The following is an 18,393-nucleotide window of genomic DNA, read 5'->3' on the forward strand; positions in this document are numbered from 1 at the left end:
ACACATCAGGATATATCCTATGCAACAAGGTCAGACAGCGGTACCACCTGGTGAGTATTTTGTAGCTCTTTTCCTGAGCAAAACAAGACGTTGGTAACTTGTGAGCTAAAAAGAAAGCGGTACCCCACTCCTCTTCAGAATGTCGAACCCCCATTTCCTCATCCCATGCAGCAGTGAAGGACAATTGGGAGAAAGAAAATTTTGGCAGAAGAATCCCATGTAAGTAGGACAACACATGAGAAGGGGCAGTAGACAAGGACAAGTAGTGTTCCAGAGGAGTCTTATCTTGTAGCAATACCAAACAGTCACCCATGGAAGAAAGATAGGACCGTAACTGCAAATAGGACCACCAGATCGATCGTCTCCCCGGGCAGGCATCAGAGACAGCATTCATTGATAAGATCGCACCTTCAGGAGTGAGGGTCTCAGCCAAACGTCCTCCTTCCCCTCTCCCCCAACAGAGGAACGTATCAACACCCTCCGCTGGAGGGAAGGAAGGGTTATCGAAGAGAGGAGTCAAAGGACCCGGGCGATGAACAAGGCCCGCAGTACCAAGGATCCGTTCCCATACCATGAGAAACTGACGTGTGAGGATGGGCAGAGGAAGAGTTTGTCGCTGAAGGACAGACAGCCACGGCAGAGAGAACAAAGCAAGAGGAGACATATCCTTTTCAATGCGCACCCATTGCTTACCCGTTTCCGAACGGAACCAATCCAACACCCTCATGATCATCGCAGCTTGATGGTATCGTTTAAAGTCTGGAAGACCCGCGCCCCCGTCTACTTTTGGCCGGCTAAGGATAGCAAAACGGATGCGAGGCTTAGAGGAGCCCCATACAAATTTAGTTATGGCCCTATGTAAAACCTGGAATAAACTGGATGGTACAGTAATAGGGACGGTCTGGAAGATATATAGAAATTTGGGCAAGATATCCATTTTGACCGCGTTGATACGTCCAAACCATGACATGCGGTTCCCACCGTACTCCGCCAAGTCCTTCAGAGTACGCTGCAGAATGGGCGTATAATTCAAAGCAAACAGGTCTGACTGCTGCGTGGGGATATGTACCCCTAGGTATTTTAAGGACGTAGATTGCCACTTGAACGGGAAAACCTGAGCGAGATGGGCAGCCAGAGGGGCATCCAAAGAGATATTCAAGGCCTCTGATTTAGAGTAATTGACTTTAAAATTACTTAGATGACCAAAGCGCTCAAACTCCTCCGTCAAAGATGGCAAAGAAATCATGGGAGTTGTAATTTACACAAGGAGATCATCCGCATATAGCGCCAATTTATGATCCTGTGAGCAAACGCGTATACCATTAATATTAGGGTTGTTCCACAGTGCCACGGCCAGATGTTCCATGACCAAAACGTACAATAGGGGCAACAGTGGGCACCCCTGTCTCGTGCCATTAGCAATAGACAAAGAATCAGATAACAGTCCGTTGACACGAACTCGAGCTGTAGGTCTATGGTATAACGCCATTATCCTATCCACCGTAGTGGTGCCAAGGCCAACCTGCGTCAGGACACTGCGGAGGAACACCCAGTGTACCATGTCAAAAGCCTTTTCGGCATCTACCGAGAGTAAGCACGTCGGTATCTTTCGGGATTGGCAGAATGATGTAAAAAGGAGAGTTTTGTAAGTGTTATCCCGCACTTCCCGAACACATACAAACCCCACCTGATCATCCACGACCAAGCCGGGCAGTAACGGCGATAAACGAGAGGCAAGCAACTTTGCGAAAAGCTTTACATCAACATTAATGAGCGATATGGGCCTGAAGTTTGCGCACAACGTTGGATCCTTGCCTGGTTTTGGTAAGAGAGTGATATGAGCACATCTCTAGGCCTATCAGGATCCGGGTTACGGGGACCAAGAGTCCTGTGAGCCCTATCCAGCTCTAATGGATCATCAGCAGGAAGCTCCAGCAAGGCGTTAAACAGGGACTGTAAGACGGGTATAAGTTGCCCCGGAGAGATATCCTCAGGAATGCCCCGAAGCCGAATATTGTTACGGCGATTCCGATTCTCATGATCTTCAGCAAGGTTAAATAGCGCATGAATCTGCTGGGAGTGATGATCTAGCCGTTCTGCATGAGAGACATGCTTCTGTGTAACAGTGGAAACGTCGCCTTCTATGCGCTGCACTTGATCGGACTATTAGTAAGAGCTTGTATCTCTGATTTGTAAGTCATCTCAAGACGATTCACATAACGCTCCATGTCCTGTTTAGTGGGCAATGTGGCGAGCTGTTGTCTCAGGCCCTGTAAATCATCTACCATGCTAGCAGAACCAACACTGTGGGGAGAGGAATGTAGATCCAGATCCCGAGGAGAAGCAGGCATCGATGCAGACCCCATCATGCCAGAGGATGAGGAAGGAGAGACCCGGGCACCATTACTAACACCACGTGGCGAGCAGGACGGAGCGGGAAGCGCCATGACAGTCTCAGAGGGACCCATCTCCACCCCCGCCAGCAGGGAAGGAAACTGCCCCAGGGAGCCAGAGACCGAAGAGGGGGTACTGTCGGTACCTGATGCTGCAGCGGCAGCCGCCGAAGAAGACTCTTCTGCAAGCGGGATCCCAGCGCCAGCCCGTCTCCCCTCCAGCGGCGCCATCTTGGGAGGAATCTCTGAATGGAGCCGGCTGAAGACATCTGCCTCGTACAGTATGGAGTCCCCGTGGTGGCCTTAGATTTTCTGACCATTAGGTAGGTCCAAGTGTGCCTTTTGCTGTGCTTATGAGCGGGTTAGGGAAGTGCAGGAACGGAGCTCTCAAGCAGCACGTCTGGTCAGCGCCATGTCCAAGCCACGCCCCCAACAAGGCTATGTTTAATGGTAATTTATTTTAGACATTTAAAGGGACGTATCATAGACGAGCACCTATGCAATCATTACCACGCTCCTCTCACTGCCCTGTTTCCATGACAACTAGATGTAATTTCTTCGCCCATACCAGCTCTGGGCTCCTGCTGCAGAGAGGGAGGTGTGACTACATTACGACTACATTGTCACCGGGACACACTTCTCTCTCTTTTCATCTCCTTTACAGGAACAAGACACATAGAGGAATAATATAAGTGTAATAGAAAAGAAGAATTCTAATATTTTAGCTAAAAAAACAAAAAATATTACTTAACTTTGAAGATTTAATAATTCACAGGAAGAAGTGATCAAAAATGCTAAAATAATAAACTTTTTAATATACTTAACTTTTAGAATTCTACACTGCTCCCTCACTGATGGTGAGTGATTGGCTCCAAAGTCACCTCCCAATATGAGATTTGAGTAGAACATGTTGCGTGGTTTCAGGTAGATCTCTGAAGAACATGGTGACATCAAAGTCCGATTAAAAGCGTTAGAGACACGAAAAGAAAGAAGGACTCTTGAAGAACAAGACGTGTGTCTTTCCAAAGAACACACTTCACATCACAATTAAGAGGTGACACTATCTCCATAATTTGAGGTTACTTGCTATTTTCACACAACACTGTGGGAACTACACAACTCTCTAACTCCCAGGCACAGGGAGTCCCCAATGGAGATGACATGTACTCTTAGTCTCACACACCATCATTTATATGACAATGTATTAGAATTGGATAAATCACCCTTTTCATGATTGTTCTTAGGTAACGTTAGAACAAAAATGTTAGATTTCTATGAAGAGCATGCTGCCTGGTCTGGAAATTATTACATTGTTGGTCTAGAAGATGTAGGAGCCGTCAGTTGTTGCAGAAAATAAATATAGTATATGTCGAAAAACAAAATAAAAATAAATAACTCCTTGTTCTTGACTTTGTATATAGAAAGGAATTATGGGCCATTTAGCATCAATGTTAAGTGGAACAGCTCTCATTGCTTTTTAAATATTTGCACATATGACCACGGATGGACCTTCAGGAAGCTTGTATCCAAGATTACAAATTAAGGTCCATCCTCTTGAACCTGGAATCCTTTGTCCCTTTGCAGGTGTTGCCTTGGTCACACTTGGTGGATGCATGGAAAGGTGTTAGAAGAATGGAGAGGCGACAACAACAAAACACAGTTCATGGCTTCTGTCATTTGTCCTCCTCTACTCAACTATTGCACTCTGTAGTCATCCAATAAAAGTCCTGAGAAAAGTGTTGCAGACTTTTCTTCATGTTTATGTTACATTCTGGTGACCTTGTCACCGGAATAGAGTCACAATTTATGTTAAGTTCCAGTCTAATATGTTTTGTAGCTTTCACATTTATTCTGAAAAGAACATTCACAATGGGTGTAGATATCAAAATGTGCGACTCTCATGGTTGGGTCGCGTTACAGGAATTTTACACAACCTAAAAAAAAAACTCCAGATCATCTTCATATGTTCAAGATTAATAATACAATGTTTATCTTCTACTAATAAGAACCAATTGTAATGATTTTCTTGCTGGCATTGCTGAAATCTGTTGTTCCGAATGCCTGCAACCCCGTTGTTTTGCTGGGCGCCGGAAGCTATGCAGTGGTTGGTGCCGGAAACGGAAGGCACCATAGACAGTACAGCGGCCATGGTGGGTCACTGCAGCTCTACTCCTACTCAGTACTGCATCATAGCCTCTATACTGTGGTTGGAGCCTTCTGCTTCCGGCACGACCCCTGCGTATCTTATGCCGCGCGAAGGCAGCCGGAACAGCTGATCGGTGCGAGTTCCGGGTGTTGGACCCCCAACGATCATATGCTGATGACCTATCCTGTGGAAAGGTCGTCAGTATAAAATTCAGGACTGAACCTGGACAACCAACCCCTTTAATGTCTATACTCTTTAGTTATTTCACATTTTATTTAAATCCCATTTTGATCATTTAGTAAATATTCCAACTAAATGTAATTTCTTCCCACATACCCAGGAGGGAAATGTATCACATTCTCTTCCTGTGACTCCAGATCTCCTGCTGCAGAGAGAGAAGTGTGACTACATGACGACTACATTGTCACCTGGACACACTTCCCTGACACACTTCTCTCTCTTTTCATCTCCTTTACAGGAACAAGACACATAGAGGGATAATATAAGTGTAATAGAAAAGAAGAATTCTAATATTTTAGCTAAAAAAACGAAACATATTACTGAACTTTGAAGATTTAATAATTCACAGGAAGAAGTGATCAAAAATGCTAAAATAATAAACTTTTTAATATACTTAACTTTTAGAATTCTACACTGCTCCCTCACTGATGATGAGTGATTGGCTCCAAAGTCACCTCCCAATATGAGATTTGAGTAGAACATGTTGCGTGGTTTCAGGTAGATCTCTGGAGAACATGGTGACATCAATGTCCGATTAAAAGTGTTAGAGACACGAAAAGAAAGAAGGACTCTTGAAGAACAAGACGTGTGTCCTTCCAAAGAACACACTTCACATCACAATTAAGAGGTGACACTATCTCCATAATTTGAGGATACTTGCTATTTTCACACAACACTGTGGGAACTACACAACTCTCCAACTCCCAGGCACAGGGAGTCCCCAATGGAGATGACATGTACTCTTAGTCTCACACACCATCATTTATATGACAATGTATTAGAATTGGATAAATCACCCTTTTCATGATTGTTCTTAGTTTGATTGCCATCAGTTGTTACGGAAAATAAATATAGTATATGTGGAAAAACAAAATAAAAATAAATAACTCCTTGTTCTTGACTTTGTATATATAAAGGAACTATGGGCCCATTTAGAATCAATGTGAGGTGGAACAGCTCCCATCGTTGCTTTTTAAATATTCGTACATATGACCACGGATGGACCTTCAAGAAGCTTGTATCCAAGATTACAAATTAAGGTCCATCCTCTTGAACCTGGAATCCTTTGTCCCATTGGAGGTGTTGCCTTTCCTTTTGCCTTGGTCACACTTGGTGGATGTATGGAAAGGTGTTAGAAGAATGGAGAGGCGACAACAATACAACAGAGTTCATGGCTTCTGTCATTTGTCCTCCTCTACTCAACTATTGCACTCTGTAATCATCCAATAAAAGTCCTGAGAAAAGCGTTGTAAACTCTTCTTCATGTTATGTTACATTCTGGTGACCTTGTCACCGGAATAGAGTCACAATTTATGTTAAGTTCCAGTCTAATATGTTTTGTGGCTTTCACATTTATTCTGAAAAGAACATTCACAATGGGTGTAGATATCAAAATGTGTGACTCTCATGGTTGAGTCGGGTTACAAGAATTTTACACAACCTCAAAGAAAAACTCCAGATCATCTTCATATGTTCAAGATTAATAATAAAATGTTTATCTTCTACAAATAAGAACCAATTGTAATGATTTTCCTGCTGGGCATTGCTGAAATCTATTGTCCCGAATGCCTTCAACCCCGTTGTTTTGCTGAACCAAACTTAGGTCACCATAGAACCTTAACCATGGAACAACGGAGGGTCAAGGTCTTATGGACATAATATGTGATTTTAAAAGTGACCCAAAAATTAATAATTTTATCCCTTACGCTGAAAGGTGTTTTCCCATTTTGGACTGTTCCTACTTGTTAAGGTCCTTTTACATGGCCCGATGTGGGCTGTGAATATGAGCACCAATCAGCAAGACTGCTAGTCGATCGGCGCTTATTGGCTCAATTCGCAAGGAGCAATGATGGGTTTTGTTACTATGATCATTCTTCCCCATACATTTCTTTCATTGTGGCAGCACCCTTCCCTGTTTACACGTGGAGAGGTGTTGCCGACTAGCGACCATTTAATTGGCCACATAAACAAGATGATCAGCTGATGAAGGCTAGTTTTCCTGATTATTGGTCCTTTGACAAGAAACTGATCACAAAGTATCCCCCTGTCAGGGACCCAACAATTAACTGTTATATGTGGGAAAACCTGGCAGTAAATATTCTATTTCCTTACAGCACCACCCCAGTGCAAATTAATAATTACACAGTACTCATTGTCCAGTTTCAGTGCTTTTTTTTATATTGATGACATATCCATAGGAAAGGTCATCAGTATAACCCTGCCCCGATCAGCTGTTCCGGGAGCCTTCGGGCGCCGGAAGCTATGCAGTGGTCGGTGCCGGAAACAGAAGGCACCATAGACAGTACAGTGGCCATGGTGGGTCACTGCAGCTCTGCTCCTACTCAGTACTGCAGCATAGCCCCTAAACTGTGGCTGGAGCCTTCTGCTTCCGGCACGAGCCCTGCATATCTTATGTCACCCAGAGGCAGCCGGAACAGCTGATCGGTGCGAGTTCCGGGTGTTGGACCCCCAACGATCATATACTGATGACCTATCCCGTGGAAAGGTCGTCAGTACAAAATTCAGGACTGAACCTGGACAACCAACCCCTTTAATGTCTATACTCTTTAGGTATTTCACATTTAATTTAATTCCCATTTTGATCATTTAGTAAATTATCCAAGTAAATGTAATTTCTTCCCACATACCCAGGAGGGAAATGTATCACGTTCTCTTCCTGTGACTCCAGAGCTCCTGCTGCAGAGAGAAAAGTGTGACTACATGACGACTACATTGTCACCTGGACACACTTTCCCGACACACTTCTCTCTCTTTTCATCTCCTTTACAGGAAGAAGACACATAGAGGGATAATATAAGTGTAATAGAAAATAAGAATTCTGATATTTTAGCTAAAAAAACTAAGAATATTACTTAACTTTGAAGATTTAATAATTCACAGGAAGAAGTGATCAAAAATGCTAAAATAATAAACTTTTTAATATACTTAAGTTTTAGAATTCTACACGGCTCCCGCACTGATGGTGAGTGATTGGCTCCAAAGTCACCTCCCAATATGAGATTTGAGTAGAACATGTTGCGTGGTTTCAGGTAGATCTCTGGAGAACATGGTGACATCAAAGTCTCATTAAAAGTGTTAGAGAAACGAAAAGAAAGAAGGACTCTTGAAGAGCAAGAAGTGTGTCTTTCCAAAGAACACACTTCACATCACAATTAAGAGGTGACACTATCTCCATAATTTGAGGTTACTTGCTATTTTCACACAACACTGTGGGAACTACACAACTCTCCAACTCCCAGGCACAGGGAGTCCCCAATGGAGATGACATGTACTCTTAGTCTCACACACCATCATTTATATGACAATGTATTAGAATTGGATAAATCCCTCTTTTCATGATTGTTCTTAGATAACGTTAGAACAAAAATGTTAGATTTCTATGAAAAGCATGCTGCCTGGTCTGGAAATTATTACATTGTTGGTCTAGAAGATGTAGGAGCCATCAGTTGTTGCGGAAAATAAATATAGTTTATGTGGAAAAACAAAATACAAATAAATATTTCCTTGTTCTTGACTTTGTATATAGAAAGGAATTATGGGCCATTTAGCATCAATGTGAGGTAGAACAGCTCTCATCATTGCGTTTTAAATATTTGTACATATGAGCACGGATGGACCTTCAAGAAGCTTGTATCCAAGATTACAAATTAAGGTCCATCCTCTTGAACCTGCAATCCTTTGTCCCATTGGAGGTGTTGCCTTTCCTTTTGCCTTGGTCACACTTGGTGGATGCATGGAAAGGTGTTAGAAGAATGGAGAGGCGACAACAACACAACACAGTTCATGGCTTCTGTCATTTGTCCTCCTCTACTCATATATTGCACTCTGTAATTATCCAATAAAAGTCCTGAGAAAAGTGTTGTAGAATTTTCTTCATGTTATGTTACATTCTGGTGACCTTGTCACCAGAATAGAGTCACAATTTATGTTAATTTCCAGTCTAATATGTTTTGTAGCTTTCACTTTTATTCTGAATAGAACTTTCACAATGGGTGTAGATATCAAAATGTGCGACTCTCATGGTTGGGTCGCGTTACAAGAATTTTACACAACCTCCAAAAAAAACTCCAGATCATCTTCATATGTTCAAGATTAATAATAGAATGTTTAACTTCTACAAATAAGAACCAATTGTAATGATTTTCCTGCTGGGCATTGCTGAAATCTATTGTTCCGAATGCCTGCAACCCCGTTGTTTTGCTGAACCAAACTTAGGTCACCATAGAACCTTAACCATGGAACAACGGAGGGTCAAGGTCTTATGGACATAATATGTGATTTTAAAAGTGACCTAAAAATTAATAATTTCATCCCTTACGCTGAAAGGTGTTTTCCCGTTTTGGAGTGTTCCTACTTGTTAAGGTCCTTTTACATGGCCCGATGTGGGCTGTGAATATGAGCACCAATCAGCAAGACTGCTAGTTGATCAGCGCTTATTGGCTCAATTCACAAGGAGCAATGATGGGTTTTGTTACTATGATAATTCTTCCCCATACATTTCCATCATTGCGGCAGCACCCTTCCCTGTTTACACGTGGAGAGGTGTTGCCGACTAGCGACCATTTAATTGGCCACATAAACAAGATGATCAGCTGATGAACGCTAGTTTGCCTGATTATTGGTCCTTTGACAAGAAGCTGATCACAAAGTATCCCCCTGCCAGGGACCCAACAATTAACTGTTATATGTGTGAAAACCTGGCAGTAAATATTCTATTTCCTTACAGCACCACCCCAGTGCAAATTAATAATTACACAGTACTCATTGTCCAGGTTCATGGCTGTTTTTTATATTGATGACATATCCACAGGAAAGGTCATCAGTATAACCCTGCCCCGATCAGCTGTTCCGGGAGCCTTCGGGTGCCGGAAGCTATGCAGTGGTTGGTGCCGGAAACAGAAGGCACCATAGACAGTACAGCGGCCATGGTGGGTCACTGCAGCTCTGCTCCTACTCAGTACTGCATCATAGCCCCTAAACTGTGGTTGGAGCCTTCTGCTTCTGGCACGACCCCTGCATATCTTATGTCACCCAATGGCAGCCGGAACAGCTGATCGGTGCGAGTTCCGGGTGTTGGACCCCCAACGATCATATACCGATGACCTATCCTGTGGAAAGGTCGTCAGTACAAAATTCAGGACTGAACCTGGACAACCAACCCCTTTAATGTCTATAATCTTTAGGTATTTCACATTTAATTTAATTCCCATTTTGATCATTTAGTAAATTATCCAAGTAAATGTAATTTCTTCCCACATACCCAGGAGGGAAATGTATCCCGTTCTCTTCCTGTGACTCCAGATCTCCTGCTGCAGAGAGAAAAGTGTGACTACATGACGACTACATTGTCACCTGGACACACTTCCCCGACACACTTCTCTCTCTTTTCATCTCCTTTACAGGAACAAGACACATAGAGGGATAATATAAGTGTAATAGAAAAGAAGAATTCTGATATTTTAGCTAAAAAAACTAAACATATTTCTTAACTTTAAAGATTTAATAATTCACAGGAAGAAGTTAACAAAAATGCTAAAATAATAAACTTTTTAATATACTTAACTTTTAGAATTCTACACGGCTCCCTCACTGATGGTGAGTGATTGGCTCCAAAGTCACCTCCCAATATGAGATTTGAGTAGAACACGTTGCTTGGTTTCAGGTAGATCTCTGGAGAACATGGTGACATTAAAGTCCCATTAAAAGTGTTAGAGACACGAAAAGAAAGAAGGACTCTTGAAGCACAAGAAGTGTGTCTTTCCAAAGAACACACTTCACATCACAATTAAGAGGTGACACTATCTCCATAATTTGAGGTTACTTGCTATTTTCACACAACACTGTGGGAACTACACAACTCTCCAACTCCCAGGCACAGGGAGTCCCCAATGGAGATGACATGTACTCTTAGACTCACACACCATCATTTATATGACAATGTATTAGAATTGGATAAATCACCCTTTTCATGATTGTTCTTAGGTAACGTTAGAACAAAAATGTTAGATTTCTATGAAGAACATGCTGCCTGGTCTGGAAATTATTACATTGTTGGTCTAGAAGATGTAGGAGCCATCCATTGTTGCAGAAAATAAATATAGTATATGTGGAAAATCAAAATAATAATAAATAACTCCTTGTTCTTGACTTTGTATATAGAAAGGAATTATGGGCCATTTAGCATCAATGTTAAGTGGAACAGCTCTCATTGCTTTTTTAATATTCGTACATATGACCACGGATGGACCTTCAAGAAGCTTGTATCCAAGATTACAAATTAAGGTCCATCCTCTTGAACCTGGAATCCTTTGTCCCATTGGAGGTGTTGCCTTTCCTTTTGCCTTGGTCACACTTGGTGGATGCATGGAAAGGTGTTAGAAGAATGGAGAGGCGACAACAACACAGTTCATGGCTTCTGTCATTTGTCCTCCTCTACTCAACTATTGCACTCTGTAATTATTCAATAAAAGTCCTGAGAAAAGTGTTCTAGAATTTTCTTCATGTTATGTTACATTCTGGTGACCTTGTCACCGGAATAGAGTCACAATTTATGTTAAGTTCCAGTCTAATATGTTTTGTAGCTTTCACTTTTATTCTGAATAGAACTTTCACAATAGGTGTAGATATCAAAATGTGCGACTCTCATGGTTGGGTCGCGTTACAAGAATTTTACACAACCTCAACTAAAAAAAAATTTTGGTCATATTCATTTGTTCAAGATTAATAATAAAATGTTTATCTTCTACAAATAAGAACCGATTATAATGATTTTCCTGCTGGGCATTGCTGAAATCTGTTGTTCCGAATGCCTTCAACCCCGTTGTTTTGCTGAACCAAACTTAGGTCACCATAGAACCTTAACCATAGAACAACGGAGAGTCCAGGTCTTACGGACATAATATGTGCTTTTAAAAGTTACCCAAAAATTTATAATTTCATCCATTACGCTGAAAGGCATTTTCCCGCTTTGGGCAGTTCCTACTTGTTAGGGTCCTTTTACATGGCCCGATATGGGCCGTGAAACGTAGCACCAATCGGCAAGACTGCTAGTCGATCGGCGCTCGTTGGCTCATTTCACAAGAAGCAATGATGGGTTTTGTTACTATGATCATTCTTCCCTATACATTGCCATCATTGCGGCAGCACCTTTCCACAGGATAGGTCATCAGTAAAACCCTGCCACGATCAGCTGTTCCAGAAGCCTTCGGGCGCCGGAAGCTATGCAGTGGTCGGTGCCGGAAACAGAAGGCTCCATACACAGTATAGCGGCCATGGTGGGTCCTACTCAGTACTGCAGCATAGCCCCTATACTGTGGTTGGAGCCTTCTGCTTCCGGCACGACCCTTGCAAATCTTATGCCGCCCGGAGGCAGCTGGAACATCTGATCGATCCCCAACGATCATATACTGATGACCTATCCTGTGGACAGGTCAAAAGTATAAATTTCAGGACCGAACCAGGACAACCAACCCCTTTAATGTCTACAGTCATTAGTTATTTCACATTTTATTTAATTCCCATTTTGTTAATTTTGTAAATTGTCCAACTAGATGTAAATTTCTTCCCACATACCCAAGAATGAAATGTATCAGGTTCTCTTCCTGTGACTCCAGAGCTCCTGCTGCTGAGACAGAAGTGTGACTATCTTACGACTACATTGTCACCTGGACACACTTCCCCGACACACTTCTCTCTCTTTTCATCTCCTTTACAGGAACAAGACACATAGAGGGATAATATATGTGTAATAGAAAGGGAAGAATTCTAATATTTCAGCTACATTTTTTTCAATATTTACTTAAAGGGGTTTTCCCATTAGGGACATTTATGACATATCCACAGGATATGCCATAAATGTCAGATAGATGCATGTCCCACCTCTGGGACTCACAACTATCTCTAGAATGGGGCCCCCTACACCTTCTGAATTATTGCAGCCCAATAGTGTGGGCCCAAAATGTCATTATGTCCTCAGGTTTCCTGCTCTTCATATCTCTGTGTTTTCCCATAAACATCTCAGCAGGAGGAGATCCAGTGAATGGTATTTCCCCGCATGTTGTGGATGTAATAGATACAGAGCTCATCTACATATTAATAGAAAAGTAATTGGATGTTTTGGATACACAGACTGAGCAGGAATGACCATTTAATTCACACATTTAAAGAGGTGAGAACCTATTATAAACTAATACAAACATAATTTACTTTTGAAATTCAGTAAGCAATGGGTTCCTTATTTACCAACGCTGATAGAGCAAATTTTCACCCAAAACAAAATCTTGAGTAGGCGTCACCATCAGGTCTTTCCATGGGTGTAATGGAATAGTATGGCACCAGATTCTAGTGGCCAAGTCCAAATCTCCATGAAAAGGTGAATGTCCAGCTATTCTGTAGACTATCCAGTTTAGCTTCACGCCAAAGCCATTGGTAACACAGAGGGTCCAGACTATCCTCTGTTGACCCCGTGACAATCATCGATCTTTACAGACCCTGTGACAGGTAATTTGTTAAATAGAAATACAGTAGATCCTAGTGGTAAAATGATTGGCTCAAAAGTTACCTCCCAATATGTCTCCATGATATTTGAGTAGAACACATTACTTGGCTTCAGGTAGACCTCTGAGGAGATGGTGACATTAAAAGTTTTAGAGAAAACCAGAAGGGAGAAGGACTCTTGGAGCACAAGAAGTGTGACTTTCCCAAGAACACACTTCACATCACATTAAAGAGTTGACACTATCGCCATAATTTGAGGCTACTTGCTATTTTTACACATCATTGTGGGAAATACACAACTCTCAAACTCCCATGCACAGGGAGTCCTCATTGGAGATGACACGTACTTTTAGGCGGTTTGACACACTATCATTTATTTGACAATATATTAGAAGTTGACAAATTACACTTTTCATGATTAATCTTAAGTAACTTTGGAACAAAAATGTTAGATTTCTATGAAGAGCATGCTGCCTGGTCTGGAAATTATTACATTGTTGGTCTAGAAGATGTAGGAGCCATCAGTTATTGTGGAAAATAAATATAGTATATGTGGAAAAATAAAATAATAATAAATAACTCCTTGTTCTTGACTTTGTATATAAAAACGAATTACGGCCCATTTAGCATCAATGTGAGGTGGAACATCTCTCATTGCTTTTTAAATATTTGTACCTATGACCACGGATGGACCTTCAAGAAGCTTGTATCCAAGATTACAAATGAAGGTCCATCCTCTTGAACCTGGAATCCTTTGTCCCATTGGAGGTGTTGCCTTTCCTTTTGCCTTGGTCACACTTGGTGGAAGTATGGAAAGGTGTTAGAAGAATGGAGAGGCGACAACAAGACAACACAGTTCATGGCTTCTGACATTTGTCCTCCTCTACTCAACTATTGCACTTTGTAGTCATCCAATATAAGTCCTGGGAAAAGTGTTGTAGACTTTTCTTCATGTTATGTAGCTCTCAAAAGTGTAACTGACATGGTTTGGTCGGCTTAGGAGAACTTAACACAACCTCAAAATACTTTATATCATTGTTATATGCCCAAGATAAATAATAAAATGCTTAGTTCTCCTGGTCAGGAGTAAGTAAAAGGGGACTTCTATATTGATAGCCTATCCTTAGAAAAGGTAATCAATATCAGATCGGTGGGAGTTCGACTGCTGGCACCCCCACTGATCAGATGACTGAAGGGCCACGGCGATGATTGGTGGGAGTTCAACTTACTGGTACCTCCACCGATCAGTTTACTGAAAGGCTGCGGCGATGAGCGGCGCGCCTCTTCTTAGTTTATCATGCACAGCACCGTACACATCCGTAGTGGCTTTGCCTGGGATTGCAGTCCTCCAAGTGAATGGGACTGAACTGCAATCCCAGGTACAATCGGTATGAATGTGTAGGGTTCTGTATCCGGTAACCTATGAATAGGCTGCATCGTTCGAAGCCGAAGGCCCTTTTGTCAGCTGATCGTGGGGGTCCTGGGAGTCGGAGCCGCAACAGAAATCCCCTTTTAGTCGGTTTCCCTTACAGCTGCATTTTAATGGCAGTATTATCACCTCCAGACCCCATGGTTTGCCATACATCCCTAACCATAGAACAAGTGTGGCACTTCGATCTTGCAGTTGTAATATTGACAATAAAATGCCAATAAAAGGCTAAGTACACTTTTGAAAAAAAAAATTTTTTCATAAAAATGTCCATCAATGTGTTTTGCGCAACTTTCTAATTACTTTTTATGAATGATTATTTTAACTTTTTGAGATACAGCTGCTTTGTCCACTTCTACAATAAAGAACTATTTTTAAGCCCTTCCTGACGCAGCGGATTTTCACTTTAGTTTTTTCCTTTCGACCTTCCAAAAGCCATAACTTTTTTATTTTTCTGTCGATAAAGCCGTATGAGGAATTGATTTTTTGCAAGACGAGTTGTAGTTTTCATGGCACCCTTTATTGTACTAAATAATGTACAAGGAAATGGGAAACATATAATTTGTGGGGTGGAATGGGACAAAAACAGCGATACCTGGTTTTTATTTTGTTTTTGTACAACGTTCTCCTTTTAAGGAAAACGACAGGTTAACTTTATTCTGCGGGTCAATATGATTACGGCACTACCAAATTTATATAGTATTTTTTTATATTTTACTACTTTTACAAGGAATAAACTCTTTGTTAAATATAACATTTTTATTTTTCCGTCGAGCGATATGAAGACTTATTTTTTGCAGGACGAGATGTAGTATTTAATGGTACCATTTTGGGGTACATGCGAGTATTTGATCACTGTTTATTCTATTTTTTTGTGGGAGATGAGGTGACCAAAAAACATTGATGCTGGCATTTTAATTATTTTTACGGCGTTCACCGTGCGGGTTAAATAATGTTAAATTGTAATAGTTTAGACTTTTATGGACGCGGCAATACCAATTACGTGAATTTTTTTTACAATGCTTTAGGGGGCAAATTGGAAAAGGATTTTTTTTTTTAGTTTTAATTAATATTTTAACTTTTTGTGTACATAAAAAACCCTCTATTTATTAGTCTTCTTAGGGGGAGTTAAACCGACGATCTTTGGATTGCTTGCACAATATACCACAAAACTAATCTATTGCTGTATATCATTACTCTGACACTTTCCTAAGAAGCCCTTCCTCCAGAGTACAAAGATGGCAGACCTGGGGACCTTCATTAGGCCCCCCGACTGCCATGCCAACCATCGGCACCCTGCGATTGTGTCACTGGGGGGGGTTTCGGCTGTTGGAGGGGGTCGCTCTCTATTTCTAACACCTGAAATGCCGCTGTTGCTTTTGACCTAGGCATCTAAGGGGTTAAACGAGCGATATCACGCGCTAGGGGAATTCCGCTTATTACAGTGAAGTGTTGGCTGTAACATACAGCCAACATCCACATTGTATGGAGCGGTCTTAGCCCATGAGCTTTCTCCTTGCAGCGCCACCACAGGGGAAATTAAGCATTACATAGTTCTCATTCATATCAATGTCTGTAGAAATCAGGACAGGACCTCCAGAGCGAGAGATGTTCTTTGTGAACACACTCCACGAGATGAGGGTCCTGAACAAAAGGACTCACAATACCCTAAAAGGTTATATGAAAATGGGCTTTCTAAATTGGATCACCTTTTTAATTGCTGAATGAAACAGAATATTTGAACAGGCAAAATATCCTTATTGTGAGGTTTTGACCATAACTAGTATAGATGTAACAAGGAGCATCATGAAAATGTAAACACTGGATTTTCCGCAACGGAAATCTGCAGCCAATACAGTAGCAGCTAAGTGGATGAGATAAAACAAATCTCATCCACATGCTGTGTAAATAGTGAGCGGAAAAAAATGCTCAGAAATTGACCTGCGGTGCGGAATTTTATCAATTGTATTTGCGTAAATGCTGCTTATTTGTTGCGGGTTTTCCCCATTGAATTCAATGGGAAGGTAAAACCCGCAACAAATACCAGTTGTTATGGTTTTTTGTGGCGGTTTCGCTGCGCAAAAAACGCAACTCAGAAAATAAAAAAAATCTTATACTTACCCAGGAGTCTGTGATTCGTCCTCCAGGCCGGTCTCCTGGGATGATGTTTCATCCCATGTGACCGCTGCAGCCAATCACAGGCTGTAGTAGTGGTGGTCACATGGAATGAAAAGTCATCCCAGGAGGCCGGCCAGAATGACATCACAGGGGCGGCCTCATTGGATGACGCTGCAGTTTGGTTCGGTTTTTCACCCATAATGCTTTTACGCAGCGTATCCGCCCATGTGAACTCAGCTTTTGAGAAGAATATCCACTGACTGAAGGTCTATACTCTGTAGTTCTGTTTCACGTTTTATTTAGTTCCCATTTTAGTGATTTAGTAAATTGTCCAACTAGATGAAAATTTCTTCCCACAGACCTGAGAGTGAAATGTATCACGTCCTCATCCTGTGACTCCAGAGCTCCTGCTGCGGAGACAGAAGTGTGACTACGACTACATTGTCACCTGGACACACTTCCCAGACACACTTCTTTTCATCTCGTTCACAGGATGACGAGACACATAGAGGGATAACATATGTGTAATAGAAAGAATTCTAATATTTCAGCTTAAAAATTGTTTCATTATTTACTTTATGTCGTAAATATAATAATTTACAGAAAGAAGAGATTAAAATTGCTAAAATAATAAACTTCTCAATACCCTTACTTTTATAATTCTACACTTCTCCCTCGCTGCCGCTTCTCGTGTCTCCCACCATATCTCTGTTTACATGTCTGAATGATGACGTGTCGTCCACAGGGATAAAACTTTTTGAAAGTGATCCGGCCAATCATAGTGTGTTGTAGGTTGACATGTTACTGCAGTGGTTACCGACCCCGTTCATGTGACGGTCAATGTACCGTAGTGCAAACAGAGGAATTTAAAAAGGTAAGTATATGGAGAAATGTATTATTTTCTAATCTTCTCAAACTGTTACTGCAGCTGGTTATAATTTTCCATAACAGGGGGTCAATAAGAGCAGAAAATAGGAAATACCTAAATGTGCCTAAAATGCACTACCAGAAATGGCCTATTGACAAGGATCTAACTATTTCTGGGAAATAAATCTAATCTAATCCCCTAGAACCCTTTGAAGGAAGTAGTGAAAAGTAGTTGAATTGAGCATGTTAAGGGTCATGCTACCGTAATCACAAAAAAAAATAAATGACCTCGACGTGATTTGAACACGCAACCTTCTGATCTGGAGTCAGACGCGCTACCGTTGCGCCACGAAGCCAAGTGCATGTGAATGTGAATGTGAATGTGAATGTGAATGTGAATGTGAATGTGAATGTGAATGTGAATGTGAATGTGAATGTGAATTGTTTTCCTCCACCTACTGGCAGTATCCTATAATAAACACAACATAATAGTAATATCTGTGATCTGTAATGATCATCACCCCCAGCAATGCTCCACTGTATCTTAGAGACCAGACACATGACAACTGAAGAAAATCTCTTCTAGAAATGTTAAATCTTCAGATTATGTGTTAATGGGACTGGGTTAAGTCATAGTGTTCCTCAGCTCATCTCTCTGTCTCCTTGGTCCCTCTGACATCTGC

The 18,393-nt window shown here is 41.5% G+C and overlaps 1 non-coding gene across 1 annotated transcript; it reads right to left on the minus strand.

Annotated features, from left to right (window-relative positions):
* Positions 1-17,994: 17,994 nt before the first annotated feature.
* TRNAW-CCA (transfer RNA tryptophan (anticodon CCA)) lies at positions 17,995-18,066 on the minus strand. Its single transcript has one exon. It is a non-coding gene; the product is annotated as a tRNA-Trp (tRNA).
* Positions 18,067-18,393: the final 327 nt, after the last annotated feature.

This window comes from Rhinoderma darwinii, chromosome 3 (assembly GCF_050947455.1).
Source record: "Rhinoderma darwinii isolate aRhiDar2 chromosome 3, aRhiDar2.hap1, whole genome shotgun sequence".
In the NCBI taxonomy this organism is placed as follows: Eukaryota; Metazoa; Chordata; class Amphibia; order Anura; family Rhinodermatidae; genus Rhinoderma; species Rhinoderma darwinii.